Source organism: Lolium perenne, chromosome 2 (assembly GCF_019359855.2).
Source record: "Lolium perenne isolate Kyuss_39 chromosome 2, Kyuss_2.0, whole genome shotgun sequence".
Lineage (NCBI taxonomy): Eukaryota > Viridiplantae > Streptophyta > Magnoliopsida > Poales > Poaceae > Lolium > Lolium perenne.
Genome location: NC_067245.2, coordinates 140,740,517 through 140,765,737, shown reverse-complemented (window position 1 = coordinate 140,765,737; position 25,221 = coordinate 140,740,517). Strand labels below are relative to the sequence as shown.

At 40.4% G+C, this 25,221-nt stretch overlaps 2 long non-coding RNA genes across 2 annotated transcripts in view; one reads left to right on the top strand and one right to left on the bottom strand.

Annotated features, from left to right (window-relative positions):
• LOC139836067 (uncharacterized) overlaps positions 1-25,221 on the top strand; it is a 244,779-nt gene that overhangs the window by 173,205 nt on the left and 46,353 nt on the right. The gene's annotated exons all lie outside the window — the stretch shown is intronic.
• Positions 5,876-9,183, bottom strand: LOC139835215 (uncharacterized). The gene is made up of 3 exons (XR_011750975.1): positions 9,135-9,183; positions 7,262-7,322; positions 5,876-6,150 (listed from the first exon to the last, which is right to left on the bottom strand). It is a non-coding gene; the product is annotated as an uncharacterized lncRNA (long non-coding RNA).

Below are 25,221 nucleotides of genomic sequence, written 5' to 3'. Positions count from 1 at the left end.
CAAGACGGACATGCATAGCAACTCACATGAAATTCAACAATGAATAGTTGATGGCGTCCCCAGTGAACATGGTTATCGCACAACAAGCAACTTATTAAGAGATAAAGTGCATAATTACATATTCAATACCACAATAGTTTTTAAGCTATTTGTCCCATGAGCTATATATTGCAAAGGTGAATGATGGAATTTTAAAGGTAGCACTCAAGCAATTTACTTTGGAATGGCGGAAAATACCATGTAGTAGGTAGGTATGGTGGACACAAATGGCATGGTGGTTGGCTCAAGTATTTTGGATGCATGAGAAGTATTCCCTCTCGATACAAGGTTTAGGCTAGCAAGGCTTATTTGAAACAAACACAAGGATGAACCGGTGCAGCAAAACTCACATAAAAGACATATTGAAAACATTATAAGACTCTACACCGTCTTCCTTGTTGTTCAAACTCAATACTAGAAATTATCTAGACCTTAGAGAAACCAAATATGCAAACCAAATTTTAGCATGCTCTATGTATTTCTTCATTAATGGGTGCAAAGCATATGATGCAAGAGCTTAAACATGAGCACAACAATTGCCAAGTATCACATTACCCAAGACATTAATAGCAATTACTACATGTATCATTTTCCAATTCCAACCATATAACAATTTAACGAAGAAGAAACTTCGCCATGAATACTATGAGTAGAAACCAAGGACATACTTGTCCATATGCTACAGCGGAGCGTGTCTCTCTCCCATAAAGTGAATGCTAGGATCCATTTTATTCAAACAAAACAAAAAACAAAAACAAACCGACGCTCCAAGAAAAAGCACATAAGATGTGATGGAATAAAAATATAGTTTCAGGGGAGGAACCTGATAATGTTGTCGATGAAGAAGGGGATGCCTTGGGCATCCCCAAGCTTAGACGCTTGAGTCTTCTTGATATATGCAGGGGTGAACCACCGGGGTATCCCCAAGCTTAGAGCTTTCACTCTCCTTGATCATGTTGCATCATACTCCTCTCTTGATCCTTGAAAACTTCCTCCACACCAAACTCGAAACAACTCATTAGAGGGTTAGTGCACAATAAAAATTAACATATTCAGAGGTGACACAATCATTCTTAACACTTCTGGACATTGCATAATGTTACTGGACATTAGTGGATCAAAGAAATTCATCCAACATAGCAAAAGAGGCAATGCGAAATAAAAGGCAGAATCTGTCAAAACAGAACAGTTCGTATTGACGAATTTTAAAATGGCACCAGACTTGCTCAAATGAAAATGCTCAAATTGAATGAAAGTTGCGTACATATCTGAGGATCATGCACGTAAATTGGCTTAATTTTCTGAGCTACCTACAGGGAGGTAGACCCAGATTCGTGACAGCAAAGAAATCTGGAACTGCGCAGTAATCCAAATCTAGTACTTACTTTTCTATCAACGGCTTAACTTGGCACAACAAAACACTAAACTAAGATAAGGAGAGGTTGCTACAGTAGTAAACAACTTTCAAGACACAAAATAAAAACAAAGTACTGTAGGTAAAAACATGGGTTGTCTCCCATAAGCGCTTTTCTTTAACGCCTTTCAGCTAGGCGCAGAAAGTGTGTATCAAGTATTATCAAGAGACGAAGTGTCAACATCATAATTTGTTCTCATAATAGAATCAAAAGGTACCTTCATTCTCTTTCTAGGGAAGTGTTCCATACCTTTCTTGAGAGGAAATTGATATTTTATATTACCTTCCTTCATATCAATAGTAGCACCAACAGTTCGAAGAAAAGGTCTTCCCAATATAATGGGACAAGATGCATTGCATTCAATATCCAAGACAACAAAATCAACGGGGACAAGGTTATTGTTAACGGTAATGCGAACATTATCAACTTTCCCCAAAGGTTTCTTTGTAGAATGATCAGCAAGATTAACATCCAAATAACAATTTTTCAGCGGTGGCAAGTCAAGCATATTATAAATTTTCTTAGGCATAACAGAAATACTTGCACCAAGATCACATAAAGCATTACAATCAAAATCTTTAACCTTCATCTTAATGATGGGCTCCCAACCATCCTCTAGCTTTTTAGGAATAGAGGCTTCACGCTCTAGTTTCTCTTCTCTAGCTTTTATGAGAGCTTTTGTAATATGATGTGTGAAAGCCAAATTTATAGCACTAGCATTAGGACTTTTAGCAAGTTTTTGCAAGAACTTTATAACTTCAGAGATGTGGCAATCATCAAAATTCAAACCATTATAATCTAAAGCAATGGGATCATCATCCCCAATGTTGGAAAAAAATTCAGCAGCTTTATCACAGGCAATTTCAGTGATTTTAGCAGTTTCAGTGCAGTTTCTCTCGCTTTGCATTAGAAGTGGAAACATTGCTAACACCAATTCTTTTATTAGTATTAGTAGGAGGTGCAGCAACATGTGTAGCATTAGCATTACAAGTGGTGGTAATAGTCCAAACTTTAGCTACATTCTTCTCTTTAGCTAGTTTTTCATTTTCTTCTCTATCCCACCTAGCACGCAGTTCAGCCATTAATCTTATATTCTCATTAATTCTAACTTGAATGGCATTTGCTGTAGTAACAATTTTATTATGATGATTCTCATTAGGCAAAACTTTTGATTTCGAAAGATCAACATCAGCAGCAAGACTATCGACTTTAGAAGCAAGTATATCAATTTTCCCAAGCTTTTCTTCAACAGATTTGTTAAAAGCAGTTTGTATACTAATAAATTCTTTAAGCATGGCTTCAAGTCCAGGGGGTGAACTCCTATTATTGTTGTAAGAATTCCCATAAGAATTACCATAGCCGTTGCCATTATTATAAGGATATGGCCTATAGTTGTTACTAGAATTGTTAGGTAAGCATTGTTGTTGAAATTACTATTTTTAATGAAGTTTACATCAACATGTTCTTCTTGTGCAACCAATGAAGCTAATGGAACATTATTAGGATCAATATTAGTCCTATCATTCACAAGCATAGACATAATAGCATCAATCTTATCACTCAAGGAAGAGGTTTCTTCGACAGAATTTACCTTCTTACCTTGTGGAGCTCTTTCCGTGTGCCATTCAGAGTAGTTGATCATCATATTATCAAGAAGCTTTGTTGCTTCACCAAGAGTGATGGACATAAAGGTACCTCCAGCAGCTAAATCCAATAAATTCCGTGAAGAAAAATTTAGTCCTGCATAGAAGGTTTGGATGATCATCCAAGTAGTCAGTCCATGGGTTGGGCAATTTTTAACCAAAGATTTCATTCTTTCCCAAGCTTGAGCAACATGTTCAGTATCTAATTGTTTAAAATTCATTATGCTACTCCTCAAAGATATAATTTTAGCAGGGGGATAATATCTACCAATAAAAGCATCCTTGCATTTAGTCCATGAATCAATACTATTCTTAGGCAGAGATAGCAACCAATCTTTAGCTCTTCCTCTTAATGAGAAAGGGAACAATTTTAGTTTAATAATATCACCATCTACATCTTTATATTTTTGCATTTCACATAGTTCAACAAAATTATTAAGATGGGCAGCAGCATCATCAGAACTAACACCAGAAAATTGCTCTCGCATAACAAGATTCAGTAAAGCAGGTTTAATTTCAAAGAATTCTGCTGTAGTAGCAGGTGGAGCAATAGGTGTGCATAAGAAATCATTATTATTTGTGGTTGTGAAGTCACACAACTTAGTATTTTCAGCGTTGGCCATTTTAGCAACAAGAATAAAACAAACTAGACAAAGTAAATGCAAGTAACTAATTTTTGTGTTTTTGATATAGCAAACAAGATAGCAAATAAAGTAAAACTAGCAACTAATTTTTTTGTATTTTGATTTAGTGCAGCAAACAAAGTAGTAAATAAAACTAAGCAAGACAAAAACAAAGTAAAGAGATTGAGAAGTGGAGACTCCCCTTGCAGCGTGTCTTGATCTCCCCGGCAACGGCGCCAGAAATTTAGCTGTTGACGTGGGAGTTGAAAATCTTTGTGGTGTAACTTTTCTTCGGTCCCCGGCAACGGCGCCAGAAATTTAGCTTGATGGCGTGTAACTCACACGTTCGTTGGGAACCCCAAGAGGAAGGTATGATGAGCACAGTAGCAAGTTTTCCCTCAGAAAGAAACCAAGGTTTATCGAACCAGGAGGAGCCAAGAAGCACGTTGAAGGTTGATGGCGGCGGGATGTAGTGCGGCGCAACACCAGGGATTCCGGCGCCAACGTGGAACCTGCACAACACAACCAAAGTACTTTGTCCCAACGAAACAGTGAGGTTGTCAATCTCATCGGCTTGCTGTAACAGAGGATTAACCGTATTGTGTGGAAGATGATTGTTTGCGTAAAAACAAGAGAACAAGTATTGCAAGAGATTGTATTTCAAGAAAGAGAATTGGACCGGGGTCCACAGTTCACTAGAGGTGTCTCTCCCATAAGACAAACAGCATGTTGGGTGAACAAATTACAGTTGGGCAATTGACAAATAAAGAGGGCATGACCATGCACATACATATCATGATGAGTATAGTGAGATTTAATTGGGCATTACGACAAAGTACATAGACCGCCATCCAACTGCATCTATGCCTAAAAAGTCCACCTTCAGGTTATCATCCGAACCCCTCCGATATTAAGTTGCAAAGCAACAGACAATTGCATTAAGTATGGTGCGTAATGTAATCAACAACTACATCCTTAGACATAGCATCAATGTTTTATCCCTAGTGGCAACAGCACAACACAACCTTAGAACTTTCACACCGTCCTGTGTCAATGCGAGCATGAACCCACTATCGAGCATAAATACTCCCTCTTGGAGTTACAAGCATCTACTTGGCCAGAGCATCTACTAGTAACGGAGAGCATGCAAGATCATAAACAACACATAGATATAACTTTGATAATCAACATAACAAGTATTCTCTATTCATCGGATCCCAACAAACGCAACATATAGAATTACAGATAGATGATCTTGATCATGTTAGGCAGCTCACAAGATCCGACAATGATAGCACAATGGGGAGAAGACAACCATCTAGCTACTGCTATGGACCCATAGTCCAGGGGTAGACTACTCACACATCACACCGGAGGCGACCATGGCGGCGTAGAGTCCTCCGGGAGATGATTCCCCTCTCCGGCAGGGTGCCGGAGGCGATCTCCTGGATCCCCCGAGATGGGATCGGCGGCGGCGGCGTCTCAGTAAGGTTTTCCGTATCGTGGCTCTCGGTACTGGGGGTTTCGTCACGGAGGCTTTAAGTAGGCGGAAGGGCAAGTCAGGAGGGGGCACAGGGGCCCCACACCATAGGCCGGCGCGGCCAGGGGGGGCCGCGCCGCCCTAGGGTTTGGCCACCCCGTGGCCCCACTTCGTTTCGTCTTCGGACTTCTGGAAGCTTCGTGGCAAAATAGGCCCCTGGGCGTTGATTTCGTCCAATTCCGAGAATATTTCCTTACTAGGATTTACGAAACCAAAAACAGCAGAAAACAAAGAATCGGCACTTCGGCATCTTGTTAATAGGTTAGTTCCAGAAAATGCACGAATATGACATAAAGTGTGCATAAAACATGTAGATAACATCAATAATGTGGCATGGATCATAAGAAATTATCGATACGTCGGAGACGTATCAGCCATCATCAGTCCTTGTTGATAGTTTTGATAAGGTGGTCATCTAAATTGAGAGGAAAGCAATTTTGAAGATGGAATAGATGAGAATACAAGAGGTTCAAAATCCAAACATCTTTTTGATTGAAAATAGGATTAGAAATTTTTTTCATCCTAGGGTCTTCCTATTTCTAATCCAAACCTAGGGTCTCGTTTCTACAGGCAATACTATGCTCTGATACCATTCTGTAGCACCCTACCTTTTAATAAAGGCAAGATACCTGTGTATAGTGCTATTCCCGGGATCACTGATAGCACACACATTACAAAATACAGTAATCATTGCAATAGTATCAAATTACTACATCGTTGATCCAGAGGGTATAATAAAACCTTACAAATTGCATAGTCACATGGACTAGCTCAGAATGAACACAGCGGAAAGTAAATCAGCAATGAGCCTTCATCATCTTCATGTGCCACAAGCAGTCATGTTGGAATGTAGACTCGAGATCCTACCACGTACTTCTCCTCAGAAAATCCTGCACGTTTGAATATGCAGCCCCACGAATGGAGGTCAGTACAATGATGTACTGGCAAATGACACTTATATGGTGGCAGTTTTGGGCATGACTATCTACATGATATTTGGCAAGTGGAGTTTAGGCAAATTTGCATAAAGCCAATTTTATCCTACATTTTATTTAAAACAAAACATTTTGAAAATCTTTGAATGACATTATGAAATCACACCATGGTTAAATCCTCCATGGGTTTTAGAATAATCACATGGTTACATCTCCCATGAGTTTTCAAAGGTTGATACAAAATTTTAAATACATTCAGAAAAGGTGATGAGATTCCTCCGTACATTCCCTGCCTAGAAGCTCAAATTGTCCATAACCGGGGACACGGCTAAGATCTTAGGTTTACTCTCGAGAGGTTGTGCACTTTCACCTTACGACCCACCCTTCCCAAGAGAAGAATGAGACAAGATCTTTCAGAAGAAGGTTTCAACCATACTGGCTAGACCCGTTCCCTTGGCCGTCGCCTCCACCCGCTGTCTAGCCGACAAGTTGGACCTCATAACTTACTTAATCCCGGCAGAGCCCATAATACCATAAGGCTGCACTGGAAGCTAACTAAAACATGGACGACATAGTAATCTCTTTAATCCTGGGTGGCCAACCACAAGTGGAACTCACGAGCTTAAAACCCCTCACAGGTAGTAAACCCCCACACGATCCCCTGGTGAAACCAGGTGTGCAGTCAAAAGCGACCACTCTACAACATGCGAACTCTCAGGGATTCACCACTTCAGCCAACTAGGGGCGTGGACTTCACCACTTCAGCCTACTAGGGGCGTGGACCTGAGCAGCCGCCCACCATCAACCAATCCACCCAGGTGTTTCTTTAGGGTTGTTAATTTTAAATTTTTAAACACTCACAACCAATAACGAAACAACACTTGGTATTTGATGTTGCAAAGCAAAAATTAAGGCATCCTAGCAATGGGTTCAGGAGTAGGTACACACTACTAGGTTTGCTAAGCATAGCATAATAATTTACTTTTGAAAACAAAATCCTACCATGCATACTAGTTTTAAAACACTAATGCATAATTAAAATAAGTAGGATTTGAATGTCACTTGCCTTTTTGGTAGTCGAAGCGCGTTCACTTCTCTTAATCAAAATACGTGCCTCTCCGTACAAACTATAACATAGAATATAACACAACATAAACACACCATTCTACAACAATAAAATCAAACCAAGACGACAATCGGAAATCGCTCTATGGTACTAAAGTGTGGTATGAGGTATGGCTTGCAAGATATGACTCGAAGATATTGAATGAATGTGTCAAATACTTGGAAAGAAAATGATTATCCAAGTTAAGTACTCAGAAGAAAATGATTGACAAGAACCCATGGTCAATTGTTGTTCGCTACTCATGAATGGGAAAAATTGGAATGATCCATGAGATAAATCACATGAGTCTCAAAATGGCACAACTCAAAATATCATTTAGTAAAGTGTGACAACACTTACTAAGATAGTATGGGTTACACATAGGTTTGGGTATGGCTTTGTGATATATTGAATTACTCAATTAACTCATTTGTAAATTGAATAGTTCAATATAAACCAATAAAAATAAGTGTGCATGAGGTGAAATTTGTATGAAAGATATTTAGAAGGATGGTGACTGTTTGGACTCATGATACATGTGATATGAGGTGGAGTGTATCACACACAAGTATCCAAGGCATACCTAATTGAGATACATTACCATTTACTGAAATAACTCAAATGAATATATGTGAACTAGATGGAGAGGTTTAATGTAGTAAGGATATTGGTTCAAGGTAAATCGCCTAGTGGTATTGGTGTGGATGTGATCATAAGTTTCACCTTCTCAAAATAATCATGTTGAGAAAGGCTTTTAGAAATCGATAATGGATATATACTCAAATTCTCATATTTGAATTTGAATATTTGCAAAGTGATTCAAATATTTGAAAGGCTATTGGATGGAATGCTGTAAAATAAGGCTTATGCAATTGACATAGTGTGACAACATTTATCATAGTAGCACAAGGTTACGCATAGCATTGGATATGAAATAATGATATAGTGAACTACTCAAATAACTCATTTTAAATTCGAATAGTTTGAACTAAGTGGAAGGAATGAATGACCTGAGGTTGGATTGGAATGATATTGGAATTTGGTTCGCGGAGCCTCATGTGTAACAAGAGTTCAACACATGTGATATGGGGTAGAGCATCTCTACTCCACTAGAGCAAGGTAAAATCTAAAATAGGATATGTCACACTTTACTCAAATAACTCAATTGTTATTTGAATAATATGAACTAGACAATCACATGTAAGCTATGCATGATCTGTGAACATGATAAAGAATTGTAACTGGTCCTGGAAGATGGGTATGAAGGATCAATTTGGCTAAAGGAATTATGTTGAAGCCAGTCATAGGTCTGCACTTTTCACGAAAAGTTATTAGAAAAAGTTCTCCGGATGGAACACCTTTCTACACGGAAGTTGTAGAGAATTCCATTACAAGCGTATCGCCAAAAGAATCTCTCGGAAAAAGTTGGTAATATTTATTTTATAGACGATGTTGCGGAACAAAGGGGTACCGCGAAGATAAGGTGGGCGAAACTGCCACGCAACATGTCTAAGATGATCTACGTGATTTGCCGATTCCAACGGTATAGGGTTTGTCGAAATCCAACATGTAGAACTTAAGATATGAATTTTACAAAACTAGACCTAAGTGGTTAAAGTTCTAATGGTGTACGAAAAGTTGTCCGAACAAGTTGAACCGATGGAAAAACTTCCTACATGAAAGTTGTAGATGATCTATTTACAAACTCAACGGAAGAACCACTATTCTAAACGGATGTGTAGATCTAAGGAAATAAAATTGCGAAGTTACGTAGAACATCTATATAAAAAGAGCGGAAATAAAATTATAAAAAGAGCGGAAATAAAATTATTACCGGACAAGGGATGCGTTGGATCGCGGCGTTTCCCAAAATAGCGTTGCGGCGTTTACCAAAATATCGTTGCGGATGTTGCGTCGCGAAGCTGCGTCGCTAGAGAAGCAGCGCTGCGCCGTGTATGCTGCGCGTGGGAGAGAGAGGAGGCGCCGGGCGCTAGGTGCGTTTAGGGTCTGGTCATTGAAGTGTTTATATAGGCTAGGAGTTGAAAGGATTTTGCTACAGGGAGCGACGTGGGACTGAAAACTAAAGAAAAGCAGGTGCGGCTGCTGGCGGCGGCAACGCGTGCTCGCGGCCTCGCGGGGCGAATTGGGCTGGGGGCAGGGTGCTGGGCCGGAGAAAAATAAAGAAATACTGGGCCGCGGCGCTCGGGCGGCGAAGTATTCGCTGCCGCGCGCGCGCGGGCGCGCGCGCGGGCGGCGCTGGCAGCTGGGCCGGTCGGCTCGGCTGGCCGGCCCGACTCTGTTTTTCTTTTTTCTTTTTTTTATACTGAAATTGGAAATACACTTTGGGGCTTCAAATAAAATCGGAAAAATGCAAATAAGGTACCGTTGGATTCGTTATGAAAAATGCTTCAATATGAGACTAAATTTGGAACAAAAATATAAACTTAAAAAAAAACCAAAATTTGACATACATGTCTATGTGGCTATAGTGCCTTTTTAGGATTTAATGTTTTCTCAAATAAAATATTTTATAAATTCCAAAACCTCCGAACAAAATAGAGTATTGATTAGAAAATCTTTTGAAACTAAGGTTTATGAAAATCCATTTTTGGAAATTACTTTTAATTATCTTCAAAAGTTTCAATTCTTTGGGAAATTTCAACCAAGTTCAAACAATTAAGCGTTTAATTTATTTTTATTTTTCAATCCAAAATTTAGAAAATTTCGGGATGTGACATGTTCCCATTTGAGATGTATGTTAATTACACTCATATTCATTGATGGTAGATACATGTCTCAACCTTATCTGATCCATGATTGTAATGCTTTGAGTACATCGAATATTCAAATAAATTGAAAGTTTGCATGCATCAATTGATGAAGAGGCCAGGGCTAAGCTCCTTATTCATATTCTGATAAGAGCATGCAGTAACTAATTCAGGAATGCATTCATATACTGCAATAATCTGGTTTGGGTTGACAGATTAGTGCACTGCATATACTACTGAAATTCGTTTGTAGCAATGGTTCAGTCAGGTTAGGATAATTAAATGGTGCACAGTCATTTGAAAGGTGAAAAAAAATCTTATTGAGAAATTAGTTAATTCAGTTACAATATATCATGTATGGGCTTCATATTAAAATTTATTGCGAAGTATATCATATGGATTGAAGAATTACCGGCCTGTGATTGATCCCAGCAATATGTGGTGCCGATCCACCCATCCACCGCAACAATGAAGCCGTTGTGCTCGATGGTGTCACTGTAATCTACACCCCAACTAGCAAGAGAGAATAACCTCCACTCCTGGCTACCATTAGCCAGGTAAGCGAGTCCAGAATTGAATAGAGCGATGAGCTTGTAATCTAGGTAATGTCCAGCTTTTGTGGGCACTTCGCAAATTACAATCTTCAACAAAAACATGGCACGCCCATACGTCATGTACCTTTCAGGAGGCAAGTCGGGGAAGCCAATCCATTCCTCCCGAAAAATGTTGCAAGTTTCCGATGATGGTAGGGAGATTTCTTGGTGCGTGTAGATGTTCGCGAAGAACCAGTTTCCACCACTGTCCACGCCGGTGATCCAGTCGCTGTTCATGCCAACCCAGAATCTATTGTCCATGAACGGCAGGATGGCTGTGCGCCGAGGATGGTCGAGGGGCACAACGTGGTACACCGTGTGGTGCGCACTACTATCATCATAGTACCAATGGGCAGAATCGGGCATCAGCAAGCAGGGTCCATCCCAATGGTGTAGATTCATGTTGTCGGCGACATGGCGGCACAGCGTTTTGGAGCATGCGGCCAGCCGGACGTCGACTGTAACGTCCAGACTCTAGGCAATGAGATTGAACAACTCGGCGGGGAGCTTCCCCCAGTCGCCATACAGCTGGTCATCGTTCGATGCCGCCATGGAGACGAGATGGATTTAAGAGGGCGGAAGCAAGTATGTGTGATTGGAGTTTTGTAGGAGAGTCGAGCGGGAAGGAGGAGTGCTGTGGTTCTGCGGAGGGGTGAGGAGAGAAAGCTATGCAAATGGAAGATCTAGAGGATGAAAAAAATTGCTAGCAGCGTTGGCGAGTGGAGAACAATGATGGAAGTGGAGAGGCAAGGATGGAAACGATGGAGGTGAAGAGTAGGAGTGGATATGACTTTTTTTATTCTTCAGCAGCTGCATCGAGGCGCCGAGTAAAACTTTGGCTAGGATAGCACGCCACTACGTCCTCGTGCAGTTACTGTCCCATCAAATCAGTTTGACCATAGAAATGGTTTCTTTATTACAGTATAACTTAATTTTTTCGAACAATATATACTACTCCATTTAATATACTCACTCCGATTCATATTACTTGTCAAATGATATGGATGAATCTAGCACTAAAATGTGTCTAGATATATCCATATTATAGTCAACTAGTTGAATGCCCGTGCGTTGCTACGGAATAATAATCTTAAGTAACAGAAGTATTATCATAATTCACTTTGTGTACCTCACATGCTACTAATAATTATGATGCGCCAAATATTGTACTATCCAATCCTAAATATTTGTCGAATAGTTAGGCAAAATGTTAACTAAAATGTGTCTAGATTTATTGAACTCGCGATAAATGTTTAGGTCTGGAGAGTGTATTAAATTGATTAAAGATTGATCTACATTCAGAGAAGCTATGACCTTATTTGTATGATTCGATTATCATATACTTCTTTCTGCCCTTATGTGTCATATTTTTGTAATATAAGCAACGTTTCGATCTTAAATGATACGGTACCTAAAAAAACAAGAGAGCTGTTACTATCATTTCATGCTAAAAAACTTTAAAATAGATAAATATTTGAACTTCTTTAGTGCCGGCTAGGAAAAAACAATGTGAACGAACAGCCTACGCATTTACATGACTTGGTACTCCCTCCGATTCATAAGAGAAGTCTTGGTTTTATTTCAAATTTAGACTAAAACCACAATATTTATTATGGATCAGAGGGAGTAGCACATTTGGATTACCATTTATTTTCATGGAAAAGTTCACACCAAAAAAAGTATAAATATTTAATCTGATTTTGGCATTCAAAATAAATAAAAAATACATAGACATCAGATTCCCCAATACATGGTTGTAATGCCACTTCCATCCATCCATCCATCCATCGGTTAGACAATCCTTTCAGTTTAGACAATGCATGCCTAAAGACCATATATAGGAGTGCTCTGATGATAGTTGATCTAAATAACAATTAAGATGACCAAACATGCTCTACTTGTGAAATTGGTCTGCATGACCTTATACTGATGGAAACCGCTAAGACAAGCTATATGGCAAGAAAGCTATCAGTCCATCGTCCTTTCAAATCTTGATTCCCAAAAGAATATCAGTGCGACATGAAACACAATTTGCAGGTAATGTGACATGCTGCCATTATGAAAACATAGTGGAGAAAACTGTTAACGCAAATTACACATAAAAAAATATCAGTCCACACTTCCCAGAAAGGTGTTTCTGATTCCCACCAGATATCAAGCTACAAATTTAACAGAGACTGCAATCTGATATCACCAAACTTAGGACGCAGATTTCATAGTTCGCATCCAAAAAGCTCATACCGCTTCACATGCATTAAGCTTGGTCGACGAACTCCACTTCCTAGCTGAAATGGTCCTCCGAGAGGGGAATTAATTCCTTTTTAAAAGCTGCATGGTCTGCCTCCTTAAGTACCTTCACTCCTGAGAATCGCCATTTGGCAATTGTTAAACAATGTGAAGCTCGGGTTAGCCATTCATATGGAAGCACTCTTGAGGGCCCTCGCACTCCGGAGGAAAAACCTTGGGATGAAAACAATCCTCGAGCTCTCCTATGTATTTCATATCGAATGCTGAATTAATTTCTAGGCGAGATGACATGCAAGTACTTCCATGCATGAACCCAACACAAAGTAGCCTAGTAGTAGAGAGAGAAAGTTGAGGTGGCCTCAGGATTATCATTCATGTATAACAAATGAAAGTGAAACTACAGATGCGATATGTAGTGTAGCTCCAACCTATGTGCGCAACTAATCAAATATATTCTCCAAGACAGACTTTTTGATGTTAATAATGGCATCCACTTTGTAATTAGTTAATCAAACATAATATCCACTCTGTAATAAGTAATCTTCGTTTGCGCATGTAATTTTACAACACCCTGACCCTGCTAGGTGTACTGACATAGCATCATATATTATACTGAGCAAAAAAGATGAGTGAATACAACTATGTAAACATGTATATAATAAGATTGTGTTCCAAGTTATTAAAGATTGAGTCAATTAATGCATCTTATTACAAGTTATGTCCACTGGATAAAATTTTGGCAGCATTTTCCTTGCCCATGACAAATAATGAAGATGTATTGAACACATATCCTCCCTCCATCCCGGTTTAGATCCTCAAGGTTGTCAATTTGACCAATATAATATAAGTTCTACATAATAAAATTATACCATTAGAAAGTATAACATCCAAACTTTCTAATGATATATGTTTTATAGTATATATCTTGTGTTAAGTTAGATCTATAAACCGGGATGGGTCAGACATCGAACCCATCGACCTATATTTTAGTTCAGAACATTCTATAAGGTATAGTACAACAATTTCTCAAAAGTGGAGTACCTGTTGGTACGAAGCACTTAGTCAATAATACCAGGCGGACAAAGCCCCAAAACCAAGTGTTAAGCACCGTTTAGTACTACGAGGAAAACAACAAAGATGTGAAGGTTCATGGCAAGAAGCTATCCAATTGATAAAAATTACAATTCAGCCACAAGCAAGGCTGGTAGATGTATTGTTTCCTTTTAGAGGTTAGATGGCGCATGTGTGTGCCGGTGGTGCAGGCCCAAAACTGATGTTTGGGGCTTTTATTTCTGGCTGTGGCTTAGCCTTTTATCTCGGCTATCTCAACCGTGCTTGAACCAAACTTTGTATCCCCTTGTTCTACCTTAATGAAGTTCGGCCATGGACCCTTCGAAAAATTACAATTCAGATACCTACACACAGTGGAGGAAAATCAAAATGCACTTTGTTACTCCCTTCGATTCATATTACTTGATGCTAATATAGATGTATCTAGACATATTTTAGTTTTAGATACATCCACTTTAGCATCAAGTAATATGGATCGGAGGAAGAATTTTATTTTATTAATCAAAGCAGCAAAAAACAACAAGTGACAAGGAAAAAATGTAACTTGCAGGTAATACTCGGTTAGGGCCCCCGCCAAGTTGTCACCATGGTGAAGGTAAGAAGATCGATTATCTCATGTAAGAAGATCAGTTTTACATCTCAAAAGCAATGACTGATCCTCTTTGACACAAAAATTGGAGTTCTATTTAGGGAAAGTGCGCAGGCCTGAAAAGATATCAAACAAACCATATAACAGCATAGAGGCAGAATGAAGAGAATATAGATCCCATATACACTGGCTTCGTGCAAAAAAATGGTCAACTAAACTATACGCAAGTATCTTTAAAATTCATGGATCACCTGCGCAATAGCAGTTGTACCTTCACGAACTGTACCTACCACAACGGTTACCTTCATGAACTGATAAGGTATAAAAAAAACAAAGAAGACTTGTTAGTATACTTAATGAAAAAATCGCCAATACAATAAGCTGCTGAATTGGTAACTAAACGATAGTTTTTCCTAGTAATTTGTTGACAGTTGAGTTTCGCCTCTACTTAAATCCATGCCCATAGACAATACAATAAGCTGTTGAATTGGTTACTAAACAGTAGTTTGCTAGTAATTGTTGACTATTGAGTTTCACCTATATTCAAATCCACATACATTTATACAAACTGTTAGCTACGTTTGCTTTCCTGAAATATGATAATTGAGAAGCATAAAATACCATACCAGCAGATCAAACGTTTTCTTTGATATATTTGACTTTTTTCTATTAATAGTGTTGTGCATAATAGTGTATTTGCTGTTGTGCGTAAAATATTAACCTGAATATATAATAATTCAGTTAAAAGAGGGATGCAATACTTGAGAGAGCATCAAATAGGTAAATGTCAAACAGGGCATGCTCATATTAGATTTCCAGAGGTACAAGTTATCATTTCCCTATTTGTATCAGAAATTACTTGTAGAAAGCAACTTGCGTGAGGAGTGCTTCAATACATCCAGACTTCAACTTTGATATCTTAATTTCTTTAGCTAAATTAATAACTACGTATATTCTAATATGATCAACATATCCACTTCATACTAAATATATGATCAATCTAAGCACATCAGCACTCCAGCCATCCAGGGAAATCCACAGATTCTATGCGTTCGATAAATACATATGTGAACCACCAAGTTTTATTCTTACCAATACATTGGATTAAGGTGGAAGATCCAACCTGATGTGAGATGGAGTGGCCGGAGTTGCATTGGTGCTTTTACCTGGGGCTCCACTGTGATCATACATCTGAGGAGGATGCTTCAATCCACCCATTTGCTGCTGGATCCGTACTACTTCACTACATGCGGTTAGAACTGAATAATGTACTGTCAAACACATCACTAATGCAATGGCAATCTGCAAAAAAAAAAGAATCAAATTAAAACTAAGGGCATTATTGCTAGATAGCTATTGGTAAGAAATATGTTGTTAAGTCTATTAAATTAGTTAGATATCTCTTAAGTAGTAGGGCTTTAATACATCCATGTCCCAGAATTCAGAGTATGCTACTTGATCATAATGTATGCGGTTGGTCAGAAATACACCAATAAGACCAAAGTAAGAACGGGGTGTGAACAACTAAAACGCAAAGCACCAAGCCAAAGAGCTTTTTAGAACGGTTATGTCTAGCTTGTAGTAGTAGGCTTATATATACAGGATACAATCGTATGAGCATAGATCGGATAGGGAAAGATACTCGGTCAGGCACTATGTCTAGACCTACATACCTTAGATACCTGGATAGAATAGGTAAACAGATGATCAACTGATCGGTTCAAACACAGAACCTGAGTTAGCAATTACAATTTTCTATCATGCAAGGTACTCACGGTGTGTGGAATATCCCTTGGAGTTGTCTTTTGAAACTGACTTCCACTTATTTGTAATATCTTCAGTTGTCCACTGGTAAGCCCTATTTTCGTGTGAACTCTATCAGAAGATAATACACTTCAGATCTACAATAAACTACGTGATGATGTCATCTAGAAATATGAAGAACTTACCGATGTGCGGCATGCCATACAAGATGTCTATACTGGCAGGGACGACACCGTTCACCCTGGCAATGGCCTCCACCTCTATGGTCTTCTGGAAATAGATAACTGCGATACTGTAAGACAATCAGATTTTTTTACGTAGTTGATGGAAACTGGATTGAGCCAAATGAGTGGCTGGGGGATAATTCTGAGCTCCTATCACATCCTAAGCACTGAAAAGTATCTTCTCTAGCTGTTACAGAAGAATACGAAAACTTGTTTTTCTGAGGAAAATCATAGGAGAACTTATGATGTAGTTATCTGTCAACACCCGGATTTTTAAGTCCGAATGCCTATTATGTCATACATCGCAATCCCAAGAATATTGTTGTTGTGAGGCATAATAGTTAAGTATCACAGTCATCATTCATTACAAACCATAATGTCTTACAAATTGGAATCACATGATCAATATTACACGAATAGTTGATCTATTGATCAACGAACAAACACAAGTTCATAGCGGAAGCGTAAGATACAAGGACTCTCTAGTCCACAGGCCAACGCTTGACGTTGGAAGACTCCTAGTTGTCGTAGGCGTCCTGCTGGTCATCTCCTTGTTCATCTTCAGACTCTGGCCATTTAAATAGCCAGGGACAAAGCCGTGAGTACTTCAAGTACTCGTAAACTAATACTAATGTAAGTGCTAGACAATTCTAGTAAGGTTTGCTAAGCTCTAGTTTATTTGCATAAAGCCAATTTTAGTTCACAAGTATTTGAGTAAAACCTTATTTAAGTGCTAACTAACTCAAGTGGGAACATTAGTGTCATTCCCACCATTCAAGTGGTGATTTAAATTCAATTCACCACTTCACCATTCATTTCACCCATTTCACTTCAACCTCATTTTCAAGAATGTGACATTGGAAACTGTATGGCCTTTCCAACCGTCCGTAACCGTGGACGCAGCTATTCGAATAGATTGACACTCTGCAGAGGTTGCACACTTGTGCCACAATATTTGATTTCATCCGTCGGGATTACCCCGAATCATCGTAACACAGTACGCGGATCATCAACCATAACCTTTCACTTACAAATCCTAGTATGAGCACCTCTCCCCATGAGCTTGGCCTCCCAGTGAAGACCAACTGTCAACCTGGGAACTGCACAGGGCTTGGCCGTACAATTCACCTCAATTCACATCATTCCTCAATAACGGAGGCAGCCTCAAGCATAACCCCTATGATGTGTGTTCAGAGGGAACCCATACTAAGATGCATAAACTTCCAGTTAAGCCCTACCCATAATCAGGTATTGTGGGGGTACTCAATATTGGAAAGGTATCGCATTCAAACCAATATCATTTTTATCAAAAATCACCATCTTCTCTTTGTCATATTCACCTTCAAAAATCATTCAATGGAATGTTTCATCATTCCAAGGTTTAAAAATTCAGTTCAAGTCACATTGTTCCCATCTAGAGTAGTCAAGTTTTAATTCATTAGCACTAGCTCTAAATCATGAGGGGTGCTACCTTGCTTTGCTAGATGGAGACCAACTTTACTACTCTAGTAACTTCTTTCACTTTGACCAAAGTTAACTATAAAAGTTACTCTTTGAATAAACAAGTAAAAACTTGTAAGGTATAAATTTGGGGATAGGCTTATGTAAGAAAATATAAGATTCATGGTGCCTTGCCCCAAAGGGCTTTGCACTTTGCAAGAATATTAGCTTGCCTTGGTAGTTCTCAAAGTTCTCCTCCTCCTCCTCTTGGTAGCAACTTTCTTCCTCCGGGTATTCTCCGGTGCTAGCGTCTAAATTTAAATACGAGTATAATCACTCAACTAATTCAATGGCTATTCCATACATCACATATATTCACAAAAACTATTCTAAGCACACAATTAATCTAATTATGGTGCATTGGTTGTGTTGCTTGAGGAGAAATAATTTCCTTTTATTTAATATGTAAATGATAGTTTCCATAGGGTTCTTGAGAAATAATTTCCTCTCATTGAAATCTTCTTAAGATTTAATTTCTCAAACAATCATACATGAACTTATATTGACCTAAGTCAAACATTCATCATCATCATTTGAGAAAATGATTTAAATGAGGTAGATCACCTCATACCTTTTAATAATGCTACAATTGATTTAAATCTCCAAGTAATTCATATAAGAGAGTTTGGCCAGGGGTCCAAACATCACATGAATTCATTTGGGACAAGATTTAAATGAAGTACAATACTCCATATGATTTTCATAATACTTTTGGAGAATATCACTTAGATAAACTATCCATATTGTCCATTAATTAAACTAGGGCATGATCATGCAAAGTGACCACACCATTTTCTTGCAGAAACAGTTAGTGTAAGTCAAATGTGAGCTATTGGAGTTGGAATTAACTTAATATCTATTTTGGTTGATTTTTAATAATTATTTGAATAGGGAAAAGTCCCTGCCTTCTTCTTTTTATCAGATTAATTCTACAACTAATCTTGACATGGGACCAGTGGCATATTGTAGATCTTTTTATTAGCTTTCCAACAATATGAAATTTGTTAAATTTGGCCAAGCCAAACTGATTCTATGGATTTTCAAAGTTGGAGCCAATATTGAAATTATTTGAATTGAATTAAATCTAATTTGAATTAAAAGGCCGGCGGGAAACGAAGCTGGGCCGAATTGATTTAAAATGGCCCACGCCCAGCCCACCACGGTCCACAGACGCGTGGGCTTGCTGACAGCATGGGGTCCACTCGTCAGCGAATTAATAAACCCGAAACGGTATGTTTTAACAGGGGGCGTTGGATTAGAAGCGAATCGGACGGCTCACGTGCATCGTCGTCTCCGACGAGATGCCGTGGCTTCTCCGGCGAGCCTAGGGGGTCGGAGCGCTCACCGAGGCTCCAGCAAGGGTGGGCAGTGTGCGTGATGACGTTGTGGACGACGGCGAAGCAGCTGGTAGTAGTGGCGCGGCGTGGGGAAGCTCCAATCGACGGCGGCGATCTCTGGGTACGGGCGGCTCCGGTCACCAATTTGAGCTTGCTCCGGCGACGATTGAGTGTGTGGTTTGTTCGTTGAGAAGCAGGGATGGGAGGAGAAGAGGATGGTGTGCTCAGCTTCATCCAGGGAGTCCTCTATTTATAGAATCGCGAGAGGGCAGCGGGGTAGTGGCGAGGTCGACAATGGCGCGGATCCTCCGGCAAGCTAGCGAGCAAGGCGAGGGCGCAGTGGTGTTCACGACGTCACAACGGTCCTTTGGGCGGCGACAGCTTGGTCGGGAGGTGCTTGGTTTGGTCGCATTGTTTCCAGGTATGCCGCGGCAATGGCGGGATTTGCTCGACGTCTCCGGCGGCGGCGGTCCAGGGTCTCCGTTCCTAGCGTGTCTGGCGGAGTCGTGGTGGCGCGGCGAGGCGAACGGTGAAGGAAAGGGGGCCAGAGAGGGAAGGATGCAGCGAGGTGGCGCGTGTCCGTGGCGAGCGCGTCGGCCGACAAGCATGGCATGGCCATGCCGCTCCTGTCGCACGTGGGCGTCGCGGGCGCGTTCTGGCCAGGGCGTTGTGGTCCACCTCTCGACGAACGGCGATCACCGGCATGCTCAGGGGACCAAGGGGAGCGTGTTGGGCATGGTGGTCGAGGCCACGGTGGAGAGAAGAGAGGGGATGGAGATGCTCTAGAGGCAATAATAAAGTGGTTATTATTTATATCTTTATGTTTATGATAAATGTTTATATATCATGCTATAATTGTATTAACCGAAACATTAGTACATGTGTGATATGTAGACAAACAAGAAGTCCCTAGTATGCCTCTTAAACTAGCTTGTTGATTAATGGATGATTAGTTTCATAATCATGAACATTGGATGTTATTAATAACAAGGTTATATCATTGTAAGAATGATGTAATGGACACACCCAATTAAGCGTAGCATAAGATCTCGTCATTAAGTTATTTGCTATAAGCTTTCGATACATAGTTACCTAGTCCTTTTGACCATGAGATCATGTAAATCACTTATACCAGAAAGGTACTTTGATTACACCAAATGCCACTGCGTAAATGGGTGGTTATAAAGGTGGGATTAAGTATCCGGAAAGTATGAGTTGAGGCATATGGATCAACAGTGGGATTTGTCCATCCCGATGACGGATAGATATACTCTGGGCCCTCTCGGTGGAATGTCGTCTAATGTCTTGCAAGCATATGAATAAGTTCATAAGAGACCACATACCACGGTACGAGTAAAGAGTACTTGTCAGGAGATGAGGTTGAACAAGGTATAGAGTGATACCGAAGATCAAACCTCGGACAAGTAAAATATCGCGTGACAAAGGGAATTGGTATTGTATGTGAATGGTTCATTCGATCACTAAAGTCATCGTTGAATATGTGGGAGCCATTATGGATCTCCAGATCCCGCTATTGGTTATTGGTCGGAGTGAGTACTCAACCATGTCCGCATAGTTCGCGAACCGTAGGGTGACACACTTAAAGTTGGATGTTGAAATGGTAGAACTTGAATATGGAATGGAGTTCGAATATTTGTTCGGAGTCACGGATGAGATCCCGGACATCACGAGGAGTTCCGGAATGGTCCGGAGAATAAGATTCATATATAGGATGTCATTTTATGTGAATTAAAATGACGCGGAAGGTTCTATGGGAGGTTCTAGAAGGTTCTAGAAAAGTCCGGAAGAAACCACCAAGGAAGGTGGAGTCCACATGGGACTCCACCTCCATGGCCGGCCAACCCTAGTGGGGGTGGAGTCCCAAGTGGACTCCCCCTTAGGGGGCCGGCCACCCCCCCATATGGGAGGTGGAACTCCCACCTCTAGTGGGAGTCCTAGCTTGGGTAGGTTTCCCCACCATATGGAAGGTTTTTGGTTCGGGTCTTATTCGAAGACTTGGAGACCAACACTTGGGGTTCCACCTATATAATGAGGGGCCAAGGGGAGGGGGCCGGCCACCCAAGAACCACAAGGTGGCCGCACCCCTATAGTGGCCGGCGCCCCCTCTCCCCAAACCCTAGCGATCTCTCTCCTCCACTATATCCCGCACGCTTAGCGAAGCTCCGCCGGACTTCTCCACCACCACCGACACCACGCCGTCGTGCTGTCGGATTCAAGAGAAGCTACTACTTCCGCTGCCCGCTGGAATGGGGAGGTGGACGTCATCTTCATCAACAACCGAACGTGTGACCGAGTACGGAGGTGCTGCCCGTTCGTGGCGCCGGAAGTGATCGTGATCAAGATCTTCTACGCGCTTTTGCAAGCGGCAAGTGAACGTCTACCGCAGCAACAAGAGCCTCCTCTTGTAGGCTTTGGAATCTCTTCAAGGGTGAGACTCGATACCCCCTCGTTGCTACCGTCTTCTAGATTGCATCTTGGCTTGGATTGCGTGTTTGCGGTAGGAAATTTTTTGTTTTCTATGCAACGTTATCCTACAGTGGTATCAGAGCCGTGTCTATGCATAGATGGTTGCACGAGTAGAACACAATGGTTTTGTGGGCGTTGATGCTCTTGTTATCTTTAGTTTGAGTACTTTGCATCTTTGTGGCATAGTGGGATGAAGCGGCTCGGACTAACTTTACATGACCGTGTTCATGAGACTTGTTCCTCGTTCGACATGCAACTTGTATTGCATAAGAGGCTTTGCGGGTGTCTGTCTCTCCTACTATAGTAAAGATTCAATTTACTCTTCTATTGAAAACACTAGTATCAACGTTGTGGTTCATGTTCGTAGGTAGATTAGATCTCTCCCGAAAACCCTAAACCACGTAAAATATGCAAACCAAATTAGAGACGTCTAACTTGTTTTTGCAGGGTTTGGTGATGTGATATGGCCATAATGTGATGATGAATATGTATGAGATGATCATTATTGTATTGTGGCAACCGGCAGGAGCCTTATGGTTGTCTTTAAATTTCATGTTGAGTAGTATTTCAAAGTAGTTGTAATAGTTGCTACATGGAGGACAATCATGAAGACGGCGCCATTGACCTTGATGCTACACCGACGATGATGGAGATCATGCCCGAAGATGATGGAGATCATGTCCGTGCTCTGGAGATGAAGATCAAAGGCGCAAAGACAAAAGGGCCATATCATATCACATATGAACTGCATGTGATGTTAATCCTTTTATGCATCTTATTTTGCTTAGATCGCGACGGTAGCATTATAAGATGATCCCTCACTAAAATATCAAGATAATAAAGTGTTCATCCTTAGTAGCACCGTTACCAAGTCTTGTCGTTTCGAAGCATCTCGTGATGATCGGGTGTGATAGAATCAATAAGTACATACAACGGGTGCAAGACAGTTTTGCACATGCGGATACTAAGGTGGCCTTGACGAGCCTAGCATGTACAGACATGGTCTCGGAACATGTGATACCGAAAGGTAGAGCATGAATCATATGGTTGATATGATGAACACTTTGAGTGTTCGCCATTGAAATCAAACCTTTTCTCGTGATGATCGGGTTTAGGTGTGGTGGATTTGGTTCGTGTGATCACTAAGACAATGCGAGGGATATTGTTTTGAGTGGGAGTTCACCTAGATTTTTAATTATGTTGAATTAAAATTTGAACTCAATTTGTCATAAACTTAGTCTAAACTTTTGCAAATATATGTTGTAGAGATGGCGTCCCCAATCAATTTTAATCAGTTCCTAGAGAAAGAGAAACTTAAGAGCAACGGTAGCAACTTCACCGACTGGTTCCGTCATGTGAGGATCTTCCTCTCTGGCGGAAATCTGCAATATGTGCTTGATGCACCGCTAGGTGACCCTCCCGCAGAAACTGAAACCGATGAAGTAAAAGCTGTTTACGAGACTCGGAAAATTCGGTACTCTCAAGTTCGGTGTGCCATCTGTGCGATGCGGAATCCGATCTTCAAAAACGTTTTGAGCACCACGATCCTCATGAGTTGATGAAAGAGCTGAAAGCTATTTTTGAGACTCATGCAGCCGTGGAATGCTATGAAGCATCGAAACAATTCTTCAGCTGCATGATGGAAGAAGGCAGCTCCGTTAGTAAGCACATGCTCGCCATGACCGGGCATGCGAAGAAACTCAGTGACTTGGGAATAGTGATTCCTAACAGACCGGGGATTAATCGTGTCCTTCAATCACTGCCACCAAGTTATAAGAACTTCGTGATGAACTACAATATGCAGAACATGAACAAGGAGTTACCTGAACTCTTTGGCATGCTAAAAGCTGCTGAGATTGAGATCAAGAAAGAGCACCAAGTGTTGATGGTCAACAAGACCACCAGTTTCAAGAAACAGAGCAAGTCTAAGGGAAAATTCAAGAAGGGTGGCAAGAAAGCTGCCACACCTCCTTTGAAACCTAAGAACGGCCCTAAGCCTGATGCTGAGTGCTATTACTGCAAGGAGAAGGGACACTGGAAGCGTAATTGCTCCAAGTATCTGGCTGATCAAAAGAGCGGCCTTGTCAAGAAGAAGAAAGAAGGTATATCTGATATACATGTTATAGATGTTCATTTCACTGGTTCTCGTTCTAGTACCTGGGTATTTGATACTGGTTCGGTTGCTCACATTTGTAACTCGAAACAGGAACTAAAGAATAAACGACAACTGCTGAAAGATGAAGTGACGATGCGCGTTGGAAATGGATCCAAGGTCAATGTGATCGCAGTTGGCATACTTCCTCTACATCTACCTTCGGGATTAGTTTTAAGCCTAAATAATTGTTATTATGTACCTGCGTTGAGCATGAACATTATATCTGGATCTTGTTTAATGTAATACGATTATTCATTCAAGTCTGAGAATAATGGTTGTTCTATTTTTATGAATAATATCTTTTATGGTCGAGCACCACAAAAGAATGGCTTATTTCTGTTAGATCTCGATAGTAGTGATACGCATATACATAACGTTAATGCTAAGCGAATTAAATTGAATGATAATTCTACTTATATGTGGCACTGTCGTCTTGGTCATATTGGAGTGAAACGCATGAAGAAACTCCATACTGATGGATTACTTGAATCACTTGACTTTGAGTCACTTGATAGATGCGAAGCATGTCTAATGGGAAAAATGACTAAGACTCCATTTTCTGGTATGATGGAGCGAGCTACTGACTTATTGGAAATCATACATACCGATGTATGCGGACCAATGAGCGTAGCATCGCGCGGTGGTTATCGTTATGTTCTAACCTTCACAGATGATCTGAGTAGATATGGGTATATCTATTTCATGAAACATAAATCCGAAACTTTCGAGAAGTTTAAGGAATTCCAAAGTGAAGTAGAAAATCAACGTAACAAGAATATTAAATTTCTACGATCTGATCGTGGAGGTGAATATCTGAGTTATGAGTTTGGCATGCATTTAAAGAAATGCGGAATACTTTCACAATTGACACCGCCGGGAACACCTCAACGAAACAGTGTGTCCGAACGTCGTAATCGAACTCTCTTAGATATGGTTCGTTCTATGATGTCTCTTACTGATTTGCCGTTATCATTTTGGAGTTATGCATTAGAGACAGCCGCATTCACTTTAAATAGAGCACCATCAAAATCCGTAGAAACGACACCGTATGAATTATGGTTTAATAAGAAACCTGAGCTGTCGTTCCTGAAAGTTTGGGGTTGCGAAGCCTATGTAAAGAAGTTACAACCGGACAAGCTAGAACCCAAAGCGGAGAAATGCGTCTTCATAGGATACCCTAAGGAAA